The 12,317-nt window shown below is 45.3% G+C and overlaps 1 long non-coding RNA gene across 1 annotated transcript in view; it reads right to left on the bottom strand.

The window, feature by feature from the left end:
- Nucleotides 1–12,317, bottom strand: part of LOC138468343 (uncharacterized) — a 33,685-nt gene that overhangs the window by 20,872 nt on the left and 496 nt on the right. The window contains exons 2-4 of the long non-coding RNA XR_011268247.1: nucleotides 9,761–9,859; nucleotides 8,255–8,346; nucleotides 265–438 (exon numbers count right to left, since the gene is read on the bottom strand). This is a non-coding gene — a long non-coding RNA (uncharacterized lncRNA). The remainder of the gene's footprint in view (nucleotides 1–264; nucleotides 439–8,254; nucleotides 8,347–9,760; nucleotides 9,860–12,317) is intronic.

Below are 12,317 nucleotides of genomic sequence, written 5' to 3'. Positions count from 1 at the left end.
CTCTGAACTGGACTACAGTACCAGAGGGCTTTCAACCCATAGCGCTTTGCCAATAACATAAGCGAAATCATGTAGACCATCTATAGTTTAGAGAGTTACTCTAGAGGAAAGACATGCTGTACAAAAAGAGTGGTGGGCATTGTGCAGCACTTATCTGTATGTGTGAATAAAGGGAATGCCTCTGCGTAGTGACGTCAGATGTAACCTCCTCCCCCAAACATCAAATAGATGAACAAAAAAACAAAAAAAAAATACATTGCTTACCTGCTGACTAGAAAAGCACTACTGCCTTGAAATCCTTTTCTTCAGGTATTTGTCTTCTTTTTTCATCAAGACCCTCCATTGCCATTTACAATTAACCTCACCAGGAATTGCCTATGGCTCAACTTCGGAATCAAAGAAAAGCACATTAAACAGTGCCATGATTTGAGTTGGTGTCTAAAAGAAGAAATAAAAAAAGAATTTAGTATTCTATTTGTGACCCGTGTCTTTACCCAAAACCATTAATTTATAGTGGACTTGATATGGAGATTCCTGCTTGATGTGTCCTGATTTGTGAGTGAAGTGCCTCTTGGTGCTTGGTAACTTCCTCCAAGACTTTAATTCATTGTGGCTTCAACTAGTTGCATATGATAATACCCAGAGGTTTCTAACCACGGACCCGGGGATCGAACCTATGTTACTCCGTGTCATCTTGCTTCCAATGCGAGCACGTTGCCCCAGAGCTATATCCTCTGCTCGCTAAGTGTTCTGGAGAGGCAATACGTTCTTAACTGCAGAGCTCTTGTACCTAAAATGCTGCAGAGTTATTTTGTGTTTGTCCTCTTTAAAAGACAAGCACCGGTTTCAGTTTCTTAAATGTAAATATCAACCATAGAGAGTCCCCAGCTTGCAGACAGCAAGATGTACAGGACATGATAAGGACCAGAAATAGGATGGTATACAGGGACAGAACCCATGACCAAAGTGATTTTTACTGGGGGAACAAAAAGTAAATATTACACCTTAGCAGGAAGGCCTTCACTAATATGAGCCAGGCACTATCCTCCAGAAGGGTCAGAAGTTCACCCCATATGCATCACTACTGTGCCATAAATGATGCACTACAGGCTTGAAGACCACTGCAATAAGGGAATAAAGTGACTTCCCACTTTCAAATGGCAAAGCAATTAACAGCACTCCTTTCACACCCATGTCAAAAAACTCCTGCTACCCCTCTGATACACAAGGCTGCTGAAAAATCCTGCTGAAATATCGGAAAAGCAAGCAAATAGCCTCAAGCTCCACAACATCTAACGAGAATGAACTGGTCCCATCATTAGAGACCCAAAAAATAAAAAAATGTATACAAAAATAAATAAAAAACCAACCATCAACATAAAAAACATTCACCCCAGATTATCATAAACAACGATCAAAAAATATATTTTCAAAAACTAATGTCAGTGATCACTATCCCTAGCAAGCATTCAATAGTTTACAGGCAAAAGTATCTTCAATTAACTTCTGAGGGGAAATGGTTGGAAAAAAACAACCCGTATTGAAGGGCCAATAAAAACACTCCAGGAACCTCATCAACCTATGTACAGACTGTGACATAAGTATAACTATAACACTGAGTCCGCAAAACGTACATTTTTATATATTAAATCATGTAGCGATTTCCCCAAAGTGTAGAACATAAATTAAAATGTAGATTGAGGAGAGCACGAGTCACGGAGGGAATAAGAACACTGTCCCCCTGTGCATAAAGCCTGGCACAACTACCCCTTCTGTGAACTGAAAAGGCAATGCAAAACAGGGGTAAACAAGCCCTCTATATGTTCTTTAAAATAAATGGCGTAAAAGCAATACAACAGCTCTGCTTCACGGGTATAGCATCCATAACTTCCAGCAGTGTAGAAATAATATTCAAAAGCATGACAATACAAAATGACATTCTTTGAATGCCAGACAGTTTGCTTTTTATGGGAGGCAGCCTTACAGAACCTCTTTAGGGCTGCTTTGACCTTGAACTTCTCGAGAACAGAGTACCTGTCCTGTACACTTTTCACATTACACAAATCTCAAACCGGTGCACATATACAATCTTCCCCAGGTTGAACATGTGGGGGGAGGGACATCTATGCCAGCGGGCGTCTGTTCACCGGCATGCAACTGTCTGGGCAATGTATAGAAAATTACAAACACTGTGCCCTCTATATACAATAGACACATTCTCACAGGGGCTATGCGACACTGCTATGTTCTTAAGCAGACGACAGAGTCAAATCTTGAGTATCGCTGGGCCTGTGCAACTCTTTTCTCCACAGTAAAGCACTGGAATGATTTCGCTCGTACCCACTGAAGGTGCGGTCATATGTACGAAATGTATATGTACCGTACCGTACAAATAGCCACATCGCACACAAGGGCACCGCAAGCACGTGGATAATGGACAACTTTAAAAAGTAAAAATAGCAACCAGGGATTTTGCAAAGGTTTGTTTAGTACATTAGGCTTCCACAGTTCAAGCCAACACGTGCACTGTCCCCTAGGGACCGGGGTGGATCCAAGGTCTCCTACAAACTAGCAATCAAAATATATGTTAACACATAGTGGTGCCAGCAAAGAGTTTTTTTGCATAAAAAAAAAATAAATCTTGATAACAAGATAGCCACTCTAGAGCAGTGATCTTCAAACAATGACCCCGAGCGCCCCTAAGTAAAATGTACCTGGCTTGTCCCCCCGACACCCATGCACACACGGTTTCCAAAATGTTTATCGGTTGTGAACGGTTATCACCCGCTGGTGTAGAATGGTGCCTCAAGTGGAGGTACGGGTGCTAAACACCACATTCTTTCAAAATCATTGCTTGCAATATCTCAAATTAGATTATGTGGCAAATGTCGAAACACAGCATTCAGAATGTTTTGCTACAGAGGACATGACTAAATGAAGTCTTGGATATTTATTTCCTACAGTAACGTTTGACATGTAACAATTTGTTTAAGTACAACAACTTTGAGATTACTATCAATGCAGTCATTTGCAAGTTGGACAGAGAACTAGTGTGAAGGGTGGGCCTGCCTTTCAGCAGCCAGCCTGTCACTTCTGGGTTCCATTTTTGCAATAGCCAACAACAGGATTTCTTCCAGCTCTGACCGATATTTAGTCTTTAGGGCTGCAAGTGCTGAGAATCCAATCTCGCAAAGGTACGAGGTGCTGAAAGGTAACAGTACATTGACTGCACATTTGGATAAAGTTGGAAACTCTGCCTTTTGCCAAAATCCACCCAAAGACAATTTTTTGAATTGGCTCTCCAGTAGGCAGTCACTTTGAAGCTCCATTAGGTTCCTCCCGGAGGTGTGTTGGGAGGTGGGTCCCTACACCTGCTAGGAAAGGCAGAACCACTTAGTCATTGATGTTACAATTGTCCTCTGGAAAGTACTTTGAGACTGGTTCTGAGATGGTTTCCTATTAGTTCAGCAACACATGAACTATCATACTCGTCTCCTCAAGAGCATCTGCTAATAATGGACACGCATAGGAATGTAGACATCAACCCCCTTTGTCCAAAGCTCCAGCTTATTGAATGCTGAATGTTTGCGTTCATAGCCAATGATGTAGTTTGTGTGCCTTGCAGGGAGAGGTTTAGAAAATTTCGCTTTTCAAAGATGTTGCCATAGTAAGCCAGATTAAGCTAACAGTAGAAGCCAATGTGAATCACACAGAGGCTCTTCTTTTTCTGGTCTAAACCCAGGAGAAAGTGTGCGATTTAAAACTTTTCGCCTGGAGAGCCATCTGACCTCTGTGTGAAACAAAGCATCATGTTCAGATCCCATTTCTGCACATAATGTGGTAAACAGGCGGGCTCTTGTGGGGTGCATCTTTACACCAGAAGTCAGCACTTCTGAGAGTCCACTCCCAATATTGAGCACAGGCAAAGTTTCCCGGTCTTTCACGCAGTGTGTCCACAATACATGTGGAGCTACTGCCAACACTTTTGCTTTTAACCCAGCTTTAGCACCACACATTGAAGGAGCACCATCCATGCGAAGACCAACACACACCTCCCACTTTATGCAGTGGGAATTTAGGAAGTAGTTAATGTCAAAGACTACAGATGCAGTTGCTCTGCCCTGAATTGGTTTACAAAATAAGAACTCCTCCAATATTTCTTTTCCATGGCAGTAGCTCACATAAGCAAGCAAATGTGCTTCTTTTGAAATGTCAGTGGCCTCTTCCAACTGCAGGACAAACTGACTGTTTCAAGCATGATATCAATTCTGTACGGCTATCAGAGGACAGGTCCGCGATGCGGCAGAACATGGTGGTGTCAGATATAGGGATACTTTTGCATTTCTCTGCTGCACCGTCACCAAGCATTACCCAGTTGACAGCGAGAATTGTTAGCAGAATTATTTTATCAGCATCTGGAAAAGGTTTTTGCTTTTGCCCCTTCCCATTGTCATCCATAGTTTGTGATTCAGGATCCAAATAAGTACAGTATTGTAATTTTGTGTGGGCACCATTGTGCATTGTGCCATATAGTCACTTTGTAGAAAGGAAAGTGCTGTACCCCATTCTTTCCAGGCTGCAATCAGTAGACCAATGAAAAGTTGCTTTTTTCAATGTCATCATATCCCTTCATCTGGGATCCCACAGAGCCATACTGTCCCAGGTCATTGAACATCACCTGCATCTTGGTTTTTACCTCATCCCAGAATCCTTGAATTTCTGGGCATTCCCACCAAACGTGCTTTCACTTTCCTACCTGCTTACACCCGCTCCAGCATAGGTTTGACGTTTGCAGGTACATTACATTTAACCTCTTAGGGTTGTAGTGTCATTGTACCATAATTTGTGTCCACATTTCTCTCGCCTGTATTGCACGTGCCCGTTTTGGGATACCCCTCCAGGTGTGCTCCCACTGTGCCCTGGGTATTGATTCCCCTAGTGTTCTTTCCCATTTCTTCATATAATTCCATTGGATCTCCTCTTTTTGTGCGTTTAAAAATGTGTACATGACTGATACTAATTTCTTAGAGCTTGCACGGGTTGTTCAAGTATAATTCAAAGCGGTTTAGTTCTCTGGTCGCTGCCCGCCGTATGGTTGGGGTCAACAGCCAGTACCTCAGTTGTTCATATATCGGTCTTTTGCTGTCAGACCCAGCTGCGTCTTACAGACTTCAAACGTTCTTATTCTCTGATCCTAATACATGTCCCTGATTTTTGTACACCCCGCTATTTCCCATTTTATGTATGCCCCCTTCCCCATGGGAAGTCTGGATTTCCGAACATAGGTCTAAAGGGAGCCGGTTCTTCCGTTAGTTTGCCTCTTTTTGTTGTTTCGTCCCACACACCTAGCGCCGCCCTCATCACCTCGCTAATTTTAAGGTTTGGGAGTCTGTGTTTTTTCCCTTTCTATAGCAGTTCCTATAGTGGTGTGCCCGCCACTGGTCTGTCCTGGTTGGGCCAGATTTTCTATGTGTCTTTGGGGGGACCCACTCTTTTAGTACCCACAGCTGCACTGCTTCTTAGTATTTGTGTAAATGTGGTAGGGCCAGACCTCCCGTGATCCCCGGGTCCACGCTTAGAAACCTCCGGGTATTAAGCGCATTATAAATACGCAACTAAGACATATTCCGGTAACAGCGCCTCGATGCCCCCGGGCTGTGCGAGCGCTTTAAAAATAAAAATATAGGTGCCGTCAGTACTGTTTTTGCCACTCTGGTATTGCTTGAAAATAGTATAGTAATTACAGAAGGGTATTCGTTTTTATCAGCGTCATCCGTCCCCACATGAGATCGTCAGGGGGTTCCATCTTACTAAATCTTGTTTTATCCTTCCCAACAGTTGTGGTAGGTTTTCCCCACATAACTGTTCCACTCATGGTGTAAGCGTGATCCCTAAGTATGTGATCCAATGGTCTGCTATGTTTAGTTGTAAGGAGGCCGCTATGCTTTTTATCTCCTCGTGCTCCCCCTCTAGGACTACTAATTCCGACTTCTGTCCATTGATTTTTAACCCTGAGATTGCTCCAAGCTCTTCCAATTCTTGCATCAACGCTGGCTCGTCCGTACAGGGTCTGAGAGTGCCATCAGCATATCATCCGCATACGCCACCACTTTGTGGGATTTCACTGCCATTTCTATGCCTTTCAAAGCCTCTACGTCACAAATTCTTATTAGGAGGGGTTCCAAGTAGTACGGTAGTCGCCTGTCTGTTTCCATTTCCTTCCCACTCTCCCCCTCCCTTCCTTATTTATGTCTTACCTCTTCCACTATATGAAATGCCGAGTACGATAATTTAACTTCACATCTTTACTGTTGATGGCCTCTAAGAATGTCATTGTATTTTCCCTTGTTCCCTCCCTTGCCTTGATTGTGGAGTGGGCCTGGTATACTCCTGTGTCTCCTGCCTTGTCTTTTGGGTCTTTCTGTGATTCGCTTTCCTAGAAATGCGGCTGTCCCGCCCTTGGCAGTTTGCCAGTGGTGTCCGAGTGAGGATTGCCTCCTTTTTCCTTAATGGTTGCTATTTAGCCCACTTATGCCCTCTGTTGAGTGTCCGGTGTGTTTCCGGTTTATTGTGGGGCTCCGCCCCTCCCGTTTATCACCTCTGGGTCTGTATACTTTGATCAGGTGGTTCTGCGTGTGATATTGTGCCATGGGGTGTCCCCCCCCCGGTGACTTGCCTGGTGCCCAGAGTTCTCTTTAGGTTACCGTGTTGGGTGCCATGCTGGGTTTGTGATGCCCACAGTGTTTTTATGTCTGTGGGGGGCCCGGCTTTTGAGTGGCACTGTTTGCCAGGCCCCAAGTGGGTGGGGGGGAGGAGGCCGACCTCGGGACCCTTGTGCTGTTTTTTAAGCAGTGCGATGGCTCAACTCTGGCGGAGTTCGGGCGAGGGAGCTTATACCCGCTTTCTTGCTTTGTTGTTGCCGCATCTTGGCATCCCTCCTCCTCCCTCCCCCTCTCTCCCCCCACTCTCGCCCCCCCCCCTTTGGGCACAGCTGGATTTGCCTGCTCTCTCTCCCGCCCGGAGCCGCTGCAACCTTCCCGGGTTCTCTTCCATTTCCCGATATGTTCATACAGGGCTCTTCAAGGTTTCATATCTCCAATATTGTTATGTCAAACTGTTGCGGCCCGTAAGGGAGAGAAATGTACTTAGGTCTGCTTCCCGAGGCTGCCACCTTGGAACCTCTAGGCCACATTTTAACAGTATCTTTGTTTTGTATGCCTTGAAGATCCCGTACAAAGAAATCTCTGGTCTTTTTGCTAAATCAGCATGTTTTGTTTCCAAATGCTGCATTAATGGTGTATGCTTCAGGCTTGCTAATGTAGCGCCACAATCCACACACTGCAGCTCAACTTCTCCAGCAACTGTGACCCATGAGAACCCAAAGTCCAAATAATAAACATATTTCCGTGTGTTTGCATTTCTTTTGTCTGTTTCCATCTCTCCTTCTGCTTTTCGTTTGAGATGCTTTCCATCTTTGGGCACTAGGAAACGATCTGGGTTGTGATATTTCTGCATTTTAAAGCCCGAACAATAAAATTACACTCACACAGTCTAAAACTCACCTCTACCTTCTGCGACGACTCCGCTTGGGCTCACAGAGCCTGTCAGCCCCTGCGCGCACTTGTGTGCGGCAGGGGTTGACAAGTATGATAGTTCGAATTAGAAAGACTGCTCTGGGCATCACATCCCCCCCCCCACACCCAATCGGTACAGTGAAAAAGATTGTTTCACTTAGTACCAGCGATCCATCTAAAAAAGGAGCCTGAAACTGTGAAAACATTGCAAACCCCCACTTTAGTGTATGTCACGTCAAGTTTTCAAAAGTTAAAAATGCTTCAAAAGATTTAAAATGACAAACACCACAAGCAAAGACTGAAAAAGAACCATGTGAAAATTCTGGGAATTTTTTTTTTTTTAAGTCCCCAAAAGATTGAAACAATGGCAAACACCACATGCAAAGACTAAAAAGGAACCATGTGAAAAGCATGGGGGATGGGAAGGGGGGGAATCTCTGCAAAAATGGGTCAGAAATACTGGTTGGATTAAAAAAAAAACAACACATTGATACAAGTCTCAGAAGACTCCCTCTTCAGATCGTGAAGTTCTAGCTCAAATTTTATTTTTTTAAAGTGTGATCCTGGACTATGCCACAAATTGGCGGCGAAAACCACACCTGGATGCAAATTGCACAGGGCCGATATAAACCTTCAGCACTCCAACTCAACCAATGGTACATAGGGAAAAGAAACCTTACCTGCCTGTGTGACTGGGTCAAGTGCTTCCCTGGATTTTTCTTGCTGGGACACAGGTGGTTAGTTTGACACACCGACGGTGGGAGCGATGCTGCTGCAATGAAAACAGTTTGTCAAGGATACATGGGTCTACCTGAGACTTGAAAATTAAGATTAGATGAGCGGGGGTTTAAACCAGCTCTTTGGTGTTAGGCATCAGCTAGTAAGCAGGACCGAACGCTGGGAAAACAGGAGAGAGTACACAGTGCACTGTAAATGCAACTCCCACATCAGATGTGATCTTTCAGTACCACCCTGTAGTGATACACGAAATTGCAACCTTGCCAATCAGGGCTTTAGATGACAGCATTAGCCGCTGAAAGCCAATAGTGTATTCAAAGTATGTGCTAAAAATGCTGACAGTAGTCTGTTGTAGCACTTCCATTATGCAGTAGTGAGCTACAAGGAATATGCAGGCCTAGTATGAGTAATAGGTCACATTATGCATTGTTGATAGACAGGCAGGGAGAGGGCCCTAGCTCTATAGCTAATAGGTATTTTTGGAGTGTTTGGAACATTATGTCACCTATATAGCGCTTAGATAGCCAGTCTTAAGCGCTATAAACACTAAGCTATGAGTGCATGCCTTTTAGAGCTTGCAGATGGGGTTAATACATCCCTGCTTCCCTTAGAATATTCAGCCTCACTAACGGTAGCCCTGGCCCCAAGCTAATCTTCCTTTTCTCTGGGAAGGCACTGATAAGACATTCCTGAGCTTTCGCAGATGGGAGCCAGGGTGGGGCTCAGACGGAGCAGTGGAAATTAACAGAGTTGGGTTTTTTCCATGAGCCAGCCTATATTTTGCACAGGGAAAGTTCTGGAACTGTGCGTCATGGACGGGCAGCACGAGATTATAAAATATCCATGCTCCCATGACTCGGGGGGAGATCGTCCTGTGGACTTGATTCGTGCAGAAACAAGTGCCCGGAATTGGCTCTGACGGCGTCCTGCAGCACTGTTTCTCTGAGCGGGGCTTGTTTACAGCTAGCTTATGAGAGCCCAGGGTCTCCCAGTGCTGATTAAAGGGACGTAAGACTGTGTTTCTCTATGCTTCTCTATATTTCTCTATGTTTATCTAAGTTCCATGTTTCACTATATTTTGCATTTCTCTAAGTTTTATGCTTTGTAATATTCTCTAACTTGAATCCCAAATGTATATGAAATTCACTGCTTAGAATAAATATGCTAAAACTTATTTGAAGGTGTTATTTGTGACTAGCATGAGATCACTGCTCAGCACAATAGAACCTGTATTTTGGGCTGAATTGGGTATTTTTTGCTCTCAAAGGGCTGGCCCCGAGGAAGATTTTGCCCAGATCACGACACACCCCAAACTGGACATGAGAAAGGAGCAGCCTCAAAAATAAGTTTGAAATCCCCAATTGTGACTCTTAACTATACCTTTAAAATTGCCCCCCATCACCTACAGCAAAATACAGTTGTTAAAAAGAAAAAAAAGGCATTCTTACCATCGGCAAGCCCTATGACAGATGTCAGGATTTTTTATGGTGCCACTGCTGCTGGGGACTTTGCTTCCCTAGATGGGATGATAGAGCCAACTTGTGTTCCTGCAATTGAAAAAGTACATTAAAAAAAGATTATAGACATACCAGATTGACCGAACCAACTTGGCCAGTCAGCACACATCCTCCCTGCACACCAAAAGGGACCTAGGGTGCAGGGTCCTACCGGGAAATCTCCAAAATTTCCTATAGGCCAGTCCATCCCAGTTGGCAGACAGAACAGAGAGCAATCAGAGCACATACCTGAAAACATTACTCATACTCAGTCACAGAGACAAAAAATGATAGAGTGAGAGAAAGATCATCAGCTTGTTATATTTTACTCTAGAGAATCCGACACAGAAGTGCTTAACCCACCGAGCTAACTTTTCGGAAACATCGAGTAATAGCCATTTAGCTTTTACTGCTGTTCAGTGACAGCGCTGAAGTAGCAGCAGACTCTGCTGCGGCTGCTATGCCAGACACAAGGGCCCCTGGCTTCTCTGCAACATGTGGTGCCCCATGCAGGTGACGGCCTGGCACCCACAGCAGGAAGATATACATGAATTTCACTTTAAATCCGTTCTATGGCAGTGGTGCACCCAAAGTACTGTTGGTACGATTTTAGTACATTAAGGGATGCATAGACTCGCTCTATAGTAGATGGTTACTGGGGTAGCTCAGCAGGTTGGGTCAAGGTGTGGGGGTCACCTGCTTGCCGGTTGCCAGACATTTGGTCGAAAAAAATTGGTCGACCAGACAAATGGTCGAACCAATTTGATCGAAAACCAAATGGTCGAATTTTTTTTTTTTTTATTTTAACCCTTTTTTTTTTTTTTTGGGGGGTGCCCCCCAACCCCCTTTTTTTCTCTAAAAACCCCTTTTTATACTAAACGAAAACCCGAAAAATAAATATATAAATAAAATAAAAAATTCGACCATTTGGTTTTCGACCAAATTGCGTCGACCTAATTGCAGTCGACCAGTTTTTTTTCAACCAGTTGTCTGGACACCCTGCTTGCCTCCTCTCCCCACGTGTTTACCTTTGTGTGTCCACAGAGGTAGAGGAGAAACAGAGGGACTGGGAAAGGCCGGAAACGCTTGTTTCTCGGCACCCCCTCCAACTGTGGTGTGGGGGGCTGAGCCAGAAGCGACATCCCTTACCAGGCAAGAAGACGCTGGCAGCACCAGCAGGAAGCAACAATGCAGCCTGGACGCGCAATCAAAACGCAGGAAAGCTCACCTCCAGGCTGCGTACATTTCCAGTTTTGTGGCCACGCCCCATCACATCGCACTGACTCAGCATGTGCATGGGGGGGGGTCAGTGGCTCGCCATGCAGTTAAGTGAGGCACAAACAAAAAGTTCTCTTTTCTCGCCGTCCTGGATTATGTGCCCCATGGATTGAAGACCTCTGCCTACAGTGTGGCTATTTGTCAGGCGAAATACTGAATTGTTATCTTGCTGGCAAGACTACCTAGGAGTTTGCATTTTCACTGTATAGTAGCATATTATACATGAACAAGGAGGTACCTTGTCAGTGAGACAACACAGGGAAATGAAGGAACTCTGCCCGATACAGACAGACAGAGGAAGAAACGCTGGGGGGGGGGGGGGAGTTTATTGTGGTACAGACAGACTTTGGCCGGTACAGCTCAATGCACTGCCTGGAAGCACTGAGGGGTAAAGTTAGGCACATTTCCTTACAATGTCCAAATCAGAACCCCTCACCTCGTAAAGGCAGTAAAGTTACAGAAACCATTCCAAGAGAACTCCGTGCCCAAGGGGTCTCCCACTCCAAGGGCTCTCCATGCCCAAGGGGACTCCATACCGAAGGGAGCTCCTATGCCCAAGGGATCTCCCATGCCCAAGGGATCTGCCGTGCCCAAGGGATCGCTCACTCCCAAGGGATCTCCATGCCCAAGGGAACACCATGCCCAAAGGGACTCCTGTGCCCAAGGGGACTCTGTGCCCAAGGGCATACATGCCAACTCTCACGATTTAGGCATGAGACTCCCAATTATTTAGTGAAAAATACTGCTATTTTTCACGTTCCCCCGCCTAAAATAATTATTGCCCCAATGCATTCCTGTGGGTAAATTGTTGTCTCCCGATTTCTCTGTAGAAATCTCCCTGCCAGGCGTGCCGGAATGTTGGCATGTATGCAAGGGATCTCCCACTCCCAAGGCATCTCCATGCCCAAGGGATCTCCCACTCCCAAGGCATCTCCATGCCCAAGGGATCTCCCACTCCCAAGGCATCTCCATGCCCAAGGGAACTCCCATGCCCAAGGCATCTCCATGCCCAAGGGATCTCCCATGCCCAAGGCATCTCCATGCCCAAGGGAACTCCCACTCCCAAGGCATCTCCATGCCCAAGGGAACTACATGCCCAAGGGAACTCCATGCCCAAGGGAACTCCCATGCCCAAGGCATCTCCATGCCCAAGGGATCTCCCACTCCCAAGGCATCTCCATGCCCAAGGGAACTACATGCCCAAGGGAACTCCATGCCCAAGGCATCTCCA

Source organism: Ambystoma mexicanum, chromosome 4q (genome assembly GCF_040938575.1).
Source record: "Ambystoma mexicanum isolate Mex_15411 chromosome 4q, UKY_AmexF1_1, whole genome shotgun sequence".
Taxonomy (NCBI): domain Eukaryota; kingdom Metazoa; phylum Chordata; class Amphibia; order Caudata; family Ambystomatidae; genus Ambystoma; species Ambystoma mexicanum.
Note: the sequence above shows the minus strand (reverse complement) of the source record. Positions and strands in the feature narration are given on the sequence as shown.